The 15,337-nt window shown below is 54.6% G+C and overlaps 1 pseudogene; it reads right to left on the minus strand.

Annotated features, from left to right (window-relative positions):
• Positions 1 to 529: 529 nt before the first annotated feature.
• On the minus strand, positions 530 to 2,182 carry LOC147712508 (18S ribosomal RNA; annotated as a pseudogene).
• Positions 2,183 to 15,337: the final 13,155 nt, after the last annotated feature.

Raw genomic sequence — 15,337 nt, forward strand, 5'->3', positions numbered from 1 at the left:
AGCCAGGTGGATCCCCATCTCACACGCCTCTCACTGAGAGGAGCCAAGGTCCCCTCACAAGCCCTCATCCCCTTCTCTTCCAGGCCACCCTGCCGCATGAGAAAGGCCACTCTTCAGTAGCCCGGAACCCGGTCTGGTTGGACCGGACCGGGACTCGGGTATGGGAGGACCCAGCCGGCGCCAGGACCTTTCAAGGGAGGGGTGGTACCATCCCGGGGATGCACTGCCATCCGGTGTTCCCCACCCGAGGGGATGTTGTGCCGGGCGAACTTGGGTACCGTCTCGGAGAGGGACAGGGGATAGGGGCCGCCCCCATTCCCGGTCCCTCACAAGTCGGTCAGGCCCTCCCCAGCGGGAAGAGGCCCTCTGAAGTCCCGGTCCTCACCCAAGCACCCCATGTGGCTGCGGACCGCTCCACCCGCCGGGGAGCGCCAGGGCAGGGCCGGGCCCTGTGCCTATGGTTTGTGCTTTCAGGAGTCGGCCGAAGGTTTCAGGCTGGCACCGTCTGTCAATCAGTCCGTTCCGCCATTAATGATCCTTCCGCAGGTTCCCCTATGGAAACCTTGTTACGACTTTTACTTCCTCTAGGTAGTCAAGTTTGATCGTATTCTCGGCGCTCCGCCAGGGCCGTTGCCGACCTCAGCAGGCCCTATCCAAGGACCTCACTCAAATATCCAATCGGTAGTAGCAACGGGCGGTGTGTACAAAGGGCAGGGACTTAATCAACGCAAGCTTATGACCCGCATTTACTGGGAATTCCTTGTTCATGGGAAATAATTGCAATCCCCAATCCCTATCACAAACGAGTTCAGCGGGTTACCCGCACCTGTCGGCGAAGGGTAGACACATGCTGATCCATTCAGTGTAGCGCGCGTGCAGCCCCGGACATCTAAGGGCATCACAGACCTGTTATTGCTCGATCTCGTGTGGTTGAATGCCACTTGTCCCTCTAAGAAGTTAGAGGCCGACCTCTGGGGGTCACATAACTAATTAGCATGGAGGAGTCTCATTCGTTATCGGAATTAACCAGACAAATCGCTCCACCAACTAAGAACGGCCATGTACCACCACCCACGGAATCAAGAAAGAGCTATCAATCTGTCAATCCTTTCCGTGCCCGGGCCGGGTGAGGTTTCCTGTGTTGAGTCAAATTATGCCACAGGCTCCACTCCTGGTGGTGCCCTTCCGTCAATTCCTTTAAGTTTCAGCTTTGCAACCATACTCCCCCCGGAACCCAAAGACTTTGGTTTCCCGGAAGCTGCTCGGCGGGTCATGGGAATAACACCCCCGTATCGCTAGTTAGCATCATTTATGGTCAGAACTATGACGGTATCTGATCGTCTTCGAAGCTCTGACTTTCGTTCTTGATTCTTGAAAACATTCTTGGTAAATGCTTCCGCTTTGATTCGTCTTGCGCCGGTCCAAGAATTTCACCTCTAGCAGCAAAATACGAATGCCCCGGCCGTCCCTCTTAATCATGGCCCCAGTTCCGAAAACCAACAAAATAGAACCGGAGTACTATTCCATTATTCCTAGCTGAAGTATTCAGGCGACCTGCTTTGAACACTCTAATTTTTTCAAAGTAGGAGCTGGAATTACAGCGGCTACTGGCACCAGACTTGCGCTCCAATTGATCCTCGTTAAAGGATTTAAAGTGTACTCATTCCAATTATAGGGCCTCGAAAGAGTCCTGTATTGGTATTTTTCGTCACTACCTCCCCGAGTCGGGAGTGGGTAATTTGTGCGCCTGCTGCCTTCCTTGGATGTGGAGCCATTTCTCAGGCTCCCTCACCGGAATCGAACCCTGATTCCCCGTTACCCGTGGTCACCATGATAGGCACAGAAAGTACCATCGAAAGTTGATAGGGCAGACATCCGAATGTATCGTCGCCATCACAGGGACTTGCGATCGGCCCAAGGTTATCTAGAGTCACCAAAGCAGACGGACGTGCCTGGATTGGTCTTGGTCTGATAAATGCATGCATCCCGGGAGGTCACCGCTCATCGGCATGTATTAGCTCTAGAATTACCACAGTTATCCAAGTAGCAGATGAAGCGATCAAAGGAACTATAACTGATTTAATGAGCCATTCGCAGTTTCACAGTACCGGCCGTGTGTACTTACACATGCTTGGCTTAATCTTTGAGACAAGTATATGCTACTGGCAGGATCAACCAGGTAGCCGCACCTGATGACCGGGTGGGGGGGCCGCAACCTTCACGCACGCCCTCCATCTCTCGGGAGTCTGCCAGGGGAAGGAGTCCACCTGCCTGGGCAGGAGGGCTCGCTGGAGGGCTGTGGAGGGGTGTGGTCGCATGGGCACCGGCAGGCCCAGCCGTCTCCCCTGGGAGGGAGAGGCAGGCCGAGGCGCAGCCTGAGCGAGATGCAGGGGTGCCGGAACCCGGGCCACGGCACCCCTCAGAATGGTCGTTACGATATGCTGTGGAAATGTGCTGGGCAGAGAGGGGTGACAGTGTGGCGCGTGGGGCCTACAGACCTGATGGGCAGCAGCATCCGAGGGCCTGGCGCCACCCGACCCCTCCTGCTCGGGTCAGACCACTGGGGGGCATGAGCAGCCGGGCCACTTGACTTTCGCTCTGCTAGGTTTAAGGAGACTCCCACCAGGCGGCAGACCCTCGAGTCGGACGGTTCATGCGGGGTGGAATGTCTTTGCTTGAAACAACAGCCGAGGCTGGCCAAGCAGTCCATCCCGAAACGGACCGAGAGTGCTCAATTGATCAAAGAGTACAGCCGGAGCATCCACTGACAGGCCGCCCTGCGCAGGGGGTATGCTGGCTTAGCATCCCTGCCTGCCCACTCCCGGGGCAAGCAGACTCGGAGAAAAAGGCCCATCGGCAAGGGGCTGAGAGGCAGGTGCATACCGGGGCCCCACAGGGCGGGCCCAGGTACTTCCTTACCCGTCTCAGCATGGCCGGACCTCACCGAGGTCTGCCTGAGCAAACGAGGAGAAAAAGGACCATCGGCAAGGGGCTGAGATGCAGGTGCATACCCGGGCCCCTGGGGGCCCCGGAGGGCGACCCCAGGTACTGCCTTCCCTGTCTCAGCATGGCCGGACCTCACAGAGGTCTGCCTGAACAAACTCGGAGAAAAAGGGCCATCAGCAAGGAGCTGAGAGGCAGGTGCATACCCGGGCCCAGGGGGCCCCGGCGGGCAGGCCCGGGTACTGCCTTCCCCGAGTCAGCATGGCCAGACCTCACGAAGGTCTGCCTGAGCAAACTCAGAGAAAAAGGACCATCGGCAAGGGGCTGTGAGACAGGTACATACCCGGGCCCCTGGGGGCCCCAGAGGGTGGCCCCGGGTACTGCCTTCCCCGTCTCAGCATGGGGGGACCTCCCCGAGGTCTGCCTGAGCAAAATCGGAGAAAAAGGACCATCGGCAAGGGGCTGAAAGGCAGGTGCGTACCCGGGTCCCTGGGGGCCCCCGAGAGCGGGCCCAGGTACTGCCTTCCCCGTCTCAGCATGGCCGGACCTCACGGAGGTCTGCCTGAGCAAAATCAGACAAAAAGGACCATCGGCAAGGGGCTGAGAGGCAGGTGTGTACCCGGGCCCCTGGGGGACCCGGCGGGCGGGCCCGGCTACTGCCTTCCCTGTCTCAGCATGGCCGGACCTCACAGAGGTCTGCCTGAGCAAACTCAGAAAAAAAAGGATCATCGGCAAATGACTGAGAGGCAGGTGTGTACCCAGGCCCCGGGGGGCCCCGGCGGGCGGGCCCGGGTGCTGCCTTCCCCTGTTTCAGAGTCGCCAGTCTGACTGGCCCTCTCCCTTGTAATCCGGAGAATAATTACCCCTCTTTCTTGTAATCCGTGCACTCGCGGTGACAGAGGGGACCCAAGGCACGAAAGTATTCGACCTCCTGGAGCCCTGCTGGGATCGGGGAGGCAAATGGCACCTCATCGGGACTTCCAGTGAAGCTCGGCCATCTGGTTGCCCCATAGGAAAGCATAGGCGAAAGGGAAGCCATCTGGTCGCTCTGTGCCCCAAAGAAAGAGCGATTGGGCACCGGGGCATAGGGGACCGGAGGCCCAAGGCCCTCAGCTGGGCCCCAGCCATGAAGGCTACGAGGGGGACCCAACAGGCCCTCTGACCCAGGGCCCGCGGAAACCCGGACAAGCAGGGGAGGCCTGCCCGGGACCGACTGACCCCGCCCTGGGCCTTTGGCGGCCCGGCAACCCGAGGGAGAGTGCCAGGGCCAGAGCACCCGACCCCGGCCCGGTGGGGCCCCTGGGCCAAGCTGGGGCTCCCAGGCCCAGAGGCGCAGGGGAAGCCACCCCGGGCCTGCCGGACACCGTCCCGGGCACCCTGCCATGCGGCAGGACCGAGGATGGAGCTTCTGAACCCAGCCAAGTAAGGGGAGGCTCCCCAGGCACAACAGAACCCCGTCCTGGTCCTTTGGCATTGCGGCTGCCCGGAGGACAGGGCCCAGGGCCAGAGCAGCCGACCCAGGGCCGGAGCACACGACCCGGGGCCCGGTGGGGCCCCTGGACCCAGCCAGGGCTCCCAGGCCCGGAGGCGCAGGGATAGCCTCCCCGGGCCTGCCGGACACCGTCCCGGGCACCCTGCCACCCTCCCTGGGGCCCTCAGGGGTCCCGGATGGAGCTCCTGAACCCAGCCGAGCAAGTGGAGGCTCCCCGGGCACAACAGAACCCCAGTCCTAGGCCTTTGGCAGTGCGGCAGGCCAGGGAACTGGGCCCAGGACCGGAGCATCTGACCTGGGGCCCGGCCGGGGCCCCTGGACCCAGTTGGGGCTCCCAGGCCCAGAGGCGCAGGGGAAGTCTCCCCGGGCCCTCTGGACCGTGTCCCAGGCACCCTGTCACGCGGCAGGACCGAGGACGGAGCCCCGGGTGGGGAGGAAGCCCTCCCCAGGCCCCGGGACCCTGCCCATCCGTGGGCCCACCGGAACCCATCCAGGGCAGCCTGCCATGCGGCAGGCCCAGGGACGGACCCAGGACTGGGTCGGTCAATAGGGGTAGGCAGAATTTGTGGAATTGCGTTACGCAAATCTCCGCGAACACGCAGAAATTCCACGAACACCCGGAATTGCTTCTTCGCAAACCTTTTTTACTGTTCGCAAGCGCTGTTTGCGTGCTCGGGGGGAAATATCTCGCAAACACGCATTTTGTGGACGCGAACAAGCAAAAAATTTCGCAACGTTGCGGAATACAGAATTTTGGCCAATTTCGCTTTTTGCGCGGAACGCAAAATTACCCAAATTCCACACAGTCCGCGAATGGAACGGAATTTACCACCCAGGCCTAGGCGGCATCCTGGTCCGTCCAGCTGCCGGCTGAGGCTAGACTGAGAGGGGTCCCAGAGTACCCTGCCCCTAGTAATCCGGAGGAAGGCTACCCCTTTTTCTGGGAACCCGCATGTACAAAGAGACAGATAGGACCCAGGGAGTGAACGTGCAGGACCTCCTGGAGCCCTCGCTGGGATCGGGGAGGCGAATGGCACCTCATCAGGACTTCCATGGAAACCCGGCCATCTGGTTGCCCCATTGGAAAGCATTGTGTGCGACCAGATGGCCGAGGGGAAAGGTGCGACCAGATGGCTGGGATCAAAAGTACTCCCAGCTTCGCACCCCGAGCCTTCGCGGCAGGGCTCCTGTCTGCCCACGCAGGGCAGGGCAGGGCTCGGGGCTCAGGGACCCCAGCTGGGCCTCAGGCACGGGGAGGACCACCAGAGATCTCAGGCCCGGACGGCCTGGGGAAGACTGCCCGGGACCCATGGAGCCCATCCCGGGTACTTTGCCATGCCGTTGGCCTGAAGATGGGAGCCTCGGATGTCTAAGGAGGCGTTGCCCAGGCATAGCCCATCTGGTCCCCGGCAGAGAACCGCCAGTCTGAGAGGAGCGTCCAGGCATACCCTGTCCCTAGTAATCCGGAGGAAGGCTACCCCTCTTTTTTGGAATCCGTGCCCACCGAGTGACGGAAGGGACCCAAGGCGCGCAGGCATCCGACCTCCTGGAGCCCTCGCTGGGATCGGGGAGGCGAATGGCACCTCATCGGTCGCCCCATTGGAAAGCATTGCGTGCGACCAGATGGTCGAGAGGAAAGGTGTGACCAGATGGCCGGGATCAAAAGGACTCCCAGCTTCCCCCCCCCCCCGAGCCTTCGCGGTAGGGCAACTGCCTGCCCACGCAGGGCAGGGCTTGGGGACCCCGGCTGGGCCTCAGACCCAGGACTGCTCAGGACCCATGGAGCCCGTCCCGGGCACTTTGCCATGCCGTTGGCCTGGAGATGGGAGCCTGGACGCCCGGGGGAGGACTGCCCGGGACCCATGCAGCCCGTTCCGTGAACTTTGCCTTGCCGTTGGCCCAGAGATGGGAGTCCCGAACACCTGGGGTGAGGATTGCCCGGGACCCATGCAGCCCATCCCAGGTACTTTGCCATGCCGTTGGCCTGGAGATGGGAGCCCCGGACACCTGGGGGAGGACTACCGGGGACCCATGGAGCCCGACCCGGGCACTTTACCATGCCGTTGGCCTGGATATAGGAGCCCCGGACGCCTGGGGGGAGGACTGCCCAGGACCCATGGAGCCCGTCCTGAGTACTTTGTCATGCCATTGGCCCGGAGATGGGAGCCCCGGATGTCCGGGGGAGGACTGCCCGGGACCCATGGAGCCCGACCCCAGTAATTTGCCATGCCGTTGGCCTGGAGATGGGAGCCCCGGACGCCCGGGGGAGGACTGCCCGGGATCCATGGAGCCCGTCCCGGGTACTTTGCCATGCCGTAGGCCTGTAGATGGGAGCCCCGGATGCCTAGGGAGGTGTTGCACAGGCATGGCCCATCTGGTCCCCGGCAGGGAACCACCAGCCCGAGAGGAGTGTATGGGCATACCCTGTCCCTAGTAATCCAGAGGAAGGCTGCCCCTCTTTCCTGGAATCTGTGCGCACCGAGTGGCAGAAGGGACCCAAGGCGCGCAGGTTCCCGACCTCCTGGAGCCCTGCTGGGATCTGGGAGGCAAATGGCACCTCATCAGGACTTCCAGGGAAGCCCGGCCATCTGGTCGCCCCATTGGAAAGCATTGCATACGACCAGATGGCCGAGGGGAAAGGTGCGACCAGATGGCCGGGACTGAAAGGACTCCCAGCTGCCCACCCGAGCTTTTACGGGAGGGCTCACGCCCGCCTGCCCTGTAGGGCTCCGGGCTGCAGGGCTTGGGGGCTGCAGGAATCTGGGGCTGCAGGGCTCCGGAGCTGCAGGGCATGGGGGCTGCAGGGCTTGGGGGCTGCAGGGCTCGGGGCTGCAGGGCTCCGGGGCTACAGGGCTCAGGGGGGCTCCGAAACACCACGCTGGGCCTCAGGCATGGAGAGGCCCACAAGCGCTCCTGGGGCCCAGCTGCCGGGTGCAGGACTGCCCGGGAGCCTTGCAGCTCTCCGGGGCTCTGCACTAGGGGCCCTTGTCCCGGGCAGATGGGCTCTTGGCAGGTCGTATTAGGGGGGCTCTCAAACCCAGGCCCCGGGGCTGGTCCCTGCTTTCCAACCCAACCAGGCTGGGGAGATCAGGGAGTCTTCCCAGGCACGAGGGACCCCTGTCCTGGGCACACGGACCCTCAGGACGTGCCCCCGTTTTCCACAATTTTTTTCCAAAATTCTGCGTAGTGGCGCGACGCAAACTACGCCCAGCCCTACCGAGGATCCACTCGACGATTCCGAAATTGTCGTTGCTGTGAGTAATTAGTATCACGAATGCTTAGTGAATTTGTAAATTTTTTGGGGAGTACCGAGGTTGCGCTCGACGATTCCGAAAATTGACGTTGCTGTTAATAAGTGAGACTGCGAATCGACGTTCTGTTAATAAATCAAACTACAAGTGCCTTTCAAGTGCCTTACGAGAGACTAAGATGCTTTATCAGAGACTGTGATACCTTATTAATATATTTTTTTTAAAGGAATTGCACTTTACCTTCTTTGCCTCGCGCTCCTTCTTCTGCTCGAGCATCACTCTCGAGTCTTCTCCATAGTTACGGTAACCAAGATCTAGTGATTGGTGTGTTCTGAGCTACGTGTTCGTATGTGTACGCGTCTACATCAAATATGTCATCACGCAGCTGCCATTTTCTTTTATTATTGACGTTGATTCCCGATCGGCACGGCAAGGAATTGAAATCGACCACCGACAGTCTTCAACGGTAAAAATTAACATTTGTTCATCGTATTCCGGCAGCATCCAGTGTATGTATCTTACGCATTTTGAATAGTGCATCTCAATATTTATAACTTACGCATTTTTCAATATTTACAATATACACTTCAAAATTGGAGGTAAACCTTATTTTTATTACGCATTTTGAGTACTGCATCTCAATATTCACAAGTTTCTTGTTTGAGACCATTTGATAAGATATATCCGTTTTTTTTAACATTGGAATTTACTACTTTATTTATTCTTGTTGGAGAACTTCACAAGACTTTCTGTTTTTTGGAATTGGAGGTTATTTATTTTTCTGTTATCGCCACTATTACCACCAGACTTTGACTTTTTGAACATTATGTCCCAACCAAATTATAATATCAATGCTCCACAAGCATTTTGGGTTTCTGAAACTGAACCTCCTCTAAAATGGCTGGAATGGAAACCTTATTTTTGTAATTATATTGATGCTTTGGACGAAGAGGGAAAAATGTCTCATGCTCAAAAGAAAAGATTACTCCTGCATGCTTTGGGTCCTGTTGGGTTAAAAGTATATGAGAATATGACTAAACCTTGTTGTCCAGGTGATTTAAACGTGTATGCATTGGCCTTGCTTCATTTGAACACATATTTCGCCCCCAAGGTTCATATTGGTGTGACTAGGTATAAATTCTTCTCTAGGAAACAACACAAAGATTAATGCATTGATCACTACTTAGATTGCAAGTTTGGTGTTTTGCAAGATGATTTGATCAGAGATCAAATTGTCATGCATGCTTATAATACTACTATACAAGATAGGTTATGGATCAATGGAGACGCACCTATAAATGACATACTAGCCATTGTACGCAATTAGTTAAAAGACAAAGGTCATTGACAAGAAAGATCAACGTGAATATAATTATAGGCCACAATAAGCACTATAATGAAAAAAAGTCCAGCCGGACTTGAGTTTTATTCAATGTATGAATATGTTAAATTAAACGAACCAGCATTTAGACAGTGGGACACAGTCCTGCATCCACAATGCTACAATACATACACTAAGGGTATTTCAGGCATACACAAATAAGGAGCAACCAACAATTTTACAGTACATTTGCTTCACATATGTGGAAACATAAAGAATTTAGGCACATATTAGTACACTACTGTTTAACCACATATAATGTCGACGGCGTTTCGATCCTACTACCATTAAGGGATCATCATCAGGACATTCATTGTCAGCCTGAATGAAAAAACATCAGCACAAGATGCCTGGTTGGGGTATCAACCTGTGCGTCAAAATGCGGTCTCAGTTCGAGGAATCGGAGTCAAGCAATTCAATATAAGGTGCCTCAAGGGGTACTACCAGGAATTACCGATTTCCAATGGGGTAATTCTATCATTCGGGTGGTGTGGAATCAATTAACATGTCAACCACTCGAGTCGGTCCGGGGCAATTGTGAGCCTTGGGGGATCGTCACGAACCTGCAGACTGGTAGTCCACACTCGCATTAAGGGGCTGCAATCTAGGAACACGCTCCGAGGCGGCGATCAATTGGAGTAATGGAGGGGACAATTCCGGGTTTAGGTAGTGTCCTAGGGCTTTCAATTAATAATTAATCACTGTAACAGCAAGGAGCACATGGTCCGCCTCCTATGGGGCGATACACGCGGAAACGAAGCCTGTAATAGGGCTCCTGTCGTTCTTAGTAGAACGCCGAAAATCGTCCCAGTGCTCAGTAGCGCCGTGGAACTACGCCGTGGATTTTTTTTTTTTATGTTCGCACGGGTTTCTGCAAGTTCGCGAGGGTTTTGTACAATTTCGCAAATTGCGAAATTGTACAAAACGCGTGCGAACTTGCAGCAACCCGTGCGAACACAGTTATAAGAGAAAGAAGCTCCTGGTCACAGGAACAGCACGGGGATTGCGCTCATGAAAGTCAAGGATGCAAAGGCCTCTACCCAGCATCACAGCTGATTTTCCACAGTAGATTTGGGAAGAGGCAAACCTGTCCAGCCTCGAAGACGCTCATGATTGTTTTTGGGCTAATGAATGAGTCACAGATTTTGAGCATCAACTAGTTCGAGTGGCCATGTGTGTGTTACCATGCAATCACCCTGAAGGGCGCAGGGGTCCCTTGAGTGACCTGTGTAAGGCTGTAACTATTTTACAATGGCGCCAGCAAGCTGCCAGCGCCGTTGTAAAATAGTTACAAAGTTAGCTTGCACAAGAAGCACCTGCTTCGTTTTATCTAGTGGTTCCTGTGCAAGCTAACTTTGTAACTATTTTACAACGGCGCTGGCAGCTTGCTGGCGCCATTGTAAAATAGTTGCATGAGTGGGGGTTCAACTTTTGAACCCGTTACGCTTGCGGATTTTTTTTGCGGATTTTGCGGGAAATCCGCAAAATTCGCGGATTGCGGATTTCCCAAAAATCCGCAAAATCCGCGAGCGTAACGGATTTCCCGCTCATGCTTAGTCAGATAGCACAAAGTTCTGGGAAGTGGTTAACGTCCCTTTTTTTCTGACTAAGCAAATTTCAGAACAGATTGTAACATAGCCGCTGAAAGATGGGTCCATCACTTTGAAGGGATGTACAGTGGCCACAATCTGGGAAGATCTGATGTTCGACGGAGCATTGGTGCTGCTACTGTGCCATTGCACTTCAATACAGATGAGGTACATAAAGCTATCCTGGCCAAAGCACCAGGTCCAGGGGGGTTTCTCTCAGGCTTGTACAAAGCTGACCTACTGGCTTGGGCCAGGATATTGACATGGGTCTTCAATGCGGCATGTCTGTGTGGTTTTCCCTCCTCATGGGCAAAGGCCATAATTTGACCTATTTTTAAAAAGGGCTTGAGGGATGACCCACCGTGTTATCGACCTATTTCACTATTAGAGTTGGTCGCTAAAATACTGGGGAAAAAGATACTTTTAATGTTATTTCTGACCTACATTTTGTTTCTGGCATGCTGGGGAAATACACAATAGGTGTGATGTTTGGTGACCTTAGTTCATGGGTTGTGCAAAGAATACATAAAAAGAATGTCTTGGAACGGGCAGTGGGGGCAACCATGGACTTTGCAAAAACACTAGGGACAAAGCCCGTACCCGCTTTGGTAAAGGTGTACAGAGAAAAATGTGTCCCTATAGCCACTTACGGATGTGAGGTGTGGGGGTATAAGGACGCAAGAGATATGCAGGTGGTGGAGAACAAATTTATGCGTAGGCTTCTTGCTGTCCCTCCCTGCACCCCAGCCTTCATGTTGCATGAAGAGCTTAGCGTGGGATACTTCTCTGATTTTATTGTTGTTGTGCCTCTACTGCATCGGATGAGAATCTGGCCTTGCCCAGCTCCCACTTTAAAATAACTTGTCATAGCAGATTCCCCTGTTAAGGTGCATTATGGAGCCGACAAGGTGGCTAGGTTGCCCTGGCTTGTATACCAACCCCAGCCCTATCTGTCCAAGAGATATTAGGAACATCAAACATCTGTTTCTGGCCAGGCGGCAGGGGGAAAGGGAGACCAGCATACTAACTAAGCCTATGGTGAGAAACTATATCACACTGAGTTTGAATCCAAAGGTATAGCCTAACTTGTCACTGGTACCCAATGTGCACCACCGCTTTGTGTTGACCAGATTCAGATTGAACATCATTCACTGGTTATTAGCCTTTCCTAAAGGCTTCATGAAGCCTGGTGCTCTAAAGCCTTGTCCATGTGACAACTTTTCTGAATAGGCCACTTTACTTTTCACCTTCTTCTGTGAATTTTTTGCCCACTTACGTAAATAATGTATTCTTCCACTTCTTAGATCCGGTCAATTTGTCAAAGTAAGGCTTGCATTAATATAACTACAAATGCTTTCCTCCCCCATGGTCTGTTTTGGTGTTGCAAATTTCTTTATAGGGGCCATAAGACTTAGGAAAAAGATGCTTATGGTGTAGTCAGGCTGAACCTCATCTAATGCTTCTTGAGAAATACATGTGTCTATTGTTTGTGTATAGTACGGTTTGTTTATGTAGCCTGTCTACCCTACAAATGCTTTGTCATTTGTGCACTTTATATGTTGAATTTTACATCCAGAGTGGCATTTGGACTCGTTTTTAAAAATGGATTTTTACTTTTGCTTGTTTGTACATATAATACTAGATACATGTGCCCGGGCTATTTGAATTTTCTATATATGTTTGGTAATTCTTTTAACTATTGTTATTATGATTTGTTTTTATCTGTGTGCTTTTATGGCTTTTAGTGGCTGAATAAAGAATGTTTGACTGACTGACTGGCTCAGGCTTATGGCCGCCAATAACGTTTTGCTTTTCTTTCTTCCTACAGGGATATACTTTTTAAAAATGCAACTTTTGGTATTTTGTAACCTAAAATGCCAATCAATCAATCAATCAAGGACATTTGTAGAGCGCGCTACTCACCCGCGAGGGTCTCAAGGTGCTGAGGGTGGGGGGGGGGGGGTACTGCTACTGCTCGAAAAGCCAGGTCTTGAGGTGCTTCCTGAAGGAGAGGTGCTCCTGGGTCAGACGTAGGTGGGTGGGGAGGGAGTTCCATGTCTTGCCCACCAGGTAGGTGAAGGATCTTCCTCCGGTGGTGGTTCTGCGGATCCGTGGTACGGCGGCGAGGGCGAGGCTGGTGGAGTGGAGCTTGCGGGCGGGTGTGTAGAACGTGAGGCGGTTGTTGAGGTATTCCGGACCCATGTCGTGGAGAGCCTTGTGTGCGTGGGTGAGAAGTCTGAAGGTGATACTCTTGCTGACGGGGAGCCAGTGCAGGTCTCTCAGTTGGGCGGAGATGTGGCTGTGTCGGGGGATGTCAAGGACGAGGCATGCAGATGCCTTCTGTATGGCCTGAAGTCTTTTCTGAAGTTTGGCGGTGGTCCCAGCGTAGAACGCGTTCCCGTAGTCCAACCGACTGGTGACGAGGGCCTGTGTGACCGTCTTCCTGGTTCCTGTGGGGATCCAACGGAAGATCTTTCGGAGCATACGGAGGGTGTTGAAGCAGAAAGAGGTCACGGCGTTGACTTGCCAGGTCATCGTGAGTGAGGAGTTGAGGATGAAACCCAGGTTGCGTGCGTGGTCCGTGGACTTGGGGGGGTGCCCAGAGCCGGGGGCCACCAGGAGTCGTTCCAGACAGAGGTGGATGGGCCAAGGATGAGGACTTCCGTCTTGTCTGAGTTTAGTTTCAGATGGCTGAGCTTCATCCATTCTGAGACGTCTTTCATACCTTCCTGGAAGCTTGCTTTGGCGGTGGCTGGGTCGTTTGTGAGTGAGAGGATCAGATGGGTGTCGTCGGCGTAGGAGATGATGTTGAGGTTGTGCTTGCGTGCGATGGCTACGAGGGGGCTCATGTAGACATTGAAGAGGGTAGGACTGAGCGAGGAGCCTTGTGGTACGCCGCAGATGATCTTGGTGGCAGCTGCGCGGAAGGGCGGGAACCGGACTCTTTGGGTTCTGTCGGAGAGGAAGGAGGTGATCCATTCCAGGGCCTTTCCTTGGATTCCGGCGTGGTGAAGTCGGGTTGTCAGGGTGCGGTGGCAGACCGTGTCGAAAGCAGCCGATAGGTCGAGGAGGATGAGGGCGACAGTATCTCCGTTGTCCATCATGGTCCTGATGTCGTCGGTGGTTGCGATGAGGGCGGTCTCGGTGCTGTGGTTCGCTCGGAATCCAGACTGCGATGGGTCGAGGGAGCCGTTTGTCTCGAGGAAGGTGGTCAGCTGCTTGTTGACGGTTTTCTAGATGACTTTTGCGGTGAAGGGGAGGAGCGAGATGGGGCGGAAGTTCTTGAGGTCTGTGGGGTCTGCAGTGGGTTTCTTCAGGAGGGCGTTGATCTCCGCGTGTTTCCAGCTCTCCAGGAAGGTGGCGGATGAGAAGGAGTTGTTTCTGATGTCCCGGAGCTGGGGTGAAATGATGGAGTCTGCTTTGTTGAAGATGTGGTGTGGGCAGGGGTTGGCCGGGGAGCCTGAGTGGATGGTGTTCATTGTGAGGGTGGTGTCTTCCATATTGACGGGGGTCCAGGTGCAGAGGGTGGTGGTTGGGGGCGCTGGTTCGGCGGTATGGTCTGTGGTCTGAGCGCCGAAGCTGTCGTGTATGTCGGTGATCTTGCGGTGGAAGAAAGTGGCAAGGGAGTTGCAGAGGTCCCGTGATGGCGTGATGGCGTTGTTGCTGGCGTTGGGGCTGGAGAGCTCTTTCACAATGCTGAAGAGTTCCTTGCTGTTGTGGGCGTTGTTGTCCAGTCATTCTTTGAAAGATGACCTTTTGGTGGTGCGGATCAGTTGGTGGTGTTTGTGGATGGTGTTCTTGAGGGATGTCATGTTTTTCGCTGATTGGTCGTGGCGCCAGGCTTTCTCGAGGACACAGAAGAATTTCTTGGAGTCTTTGAGATCGTTGGTGAACCATGAGGCTTTTTTGCTGTTGGGATTGCTTGGGGGGTTCTTCAGTGGTGCGAGGGCATCGGCGCAGTCAGCGATCTACTGTGTTATGTTGTAGGCTGCTACGTTGGGGTCAGTGGTGTTCGTAGGTGGGTTTTGGCTCAGGGAGGTGGTGAGCTGGTCGGTGGTGATCTTGCTCCAGCATCTTTGGGGGGCTTGTTGCGGGCGGTGGTGGGTCGTTGTTTTCCTGAAGTTGAAGTTTACGCAGCTGTGGTTGGTCCCGTGAAGTTCGGTGGTGTGGCTGAAGGAGATGTGTTTGCTGGAGAATAAGACGGGGTCGAGCGGTGGCATGCTCGGTGGGTGGGGGTGTTGACCAGCTGCTTTAGTCCAAGGTTGGCGAAGTTGTCTAGCAGGGAGGTGGTGTTATTGTCCTTGTTGTTCTCCAGGTGGAAGTTGAGGTCCCCTAGGAGGATGTAGTCTGATGAGGCGAGAGCGAGCGGGCTGACGAAGTCTGCAATGGTTTCGCTGAAGCGTGTGCGTGGTCCGGGGGTCTGTAGATGAGGGTGCCTCTGAGGGTGGTCTTTGGGTCGGTGTGTATCTGGAAGTGGAGCTGCTCGGCGGCAGTGAGGGTGTCGTTGTTGTCGGTTGTGATGCGGATGGTGTTTCTCTGGACAATGGCGATGCCCCCTCCGGTTTGGTTGACACGGTCCCTCCGGATGATCTTGTAGCCGTCCACCATATTAAAGTGTTAAATATCGAGTTCAGAAGGTTAATGGGTTACAAGCGGTTAAAGACATTCATGGCCTCATTTC

The sequence above is a fragment of the Lissotriton vulgaris genome, chromosome 5 (assembly GCF_964263255.1).
Source record: "Lissotriton vulgaris chromosome 5, aLisVul1.2, whole genome shotgun sequence".
Taxonomy (NCBI): domain Eukaryota; kingdom Metazoa; phylum Chordata; class Amphibia; order Caudata; family Salamandridae; genus Lissotriton; species Lissotriton vulgaris.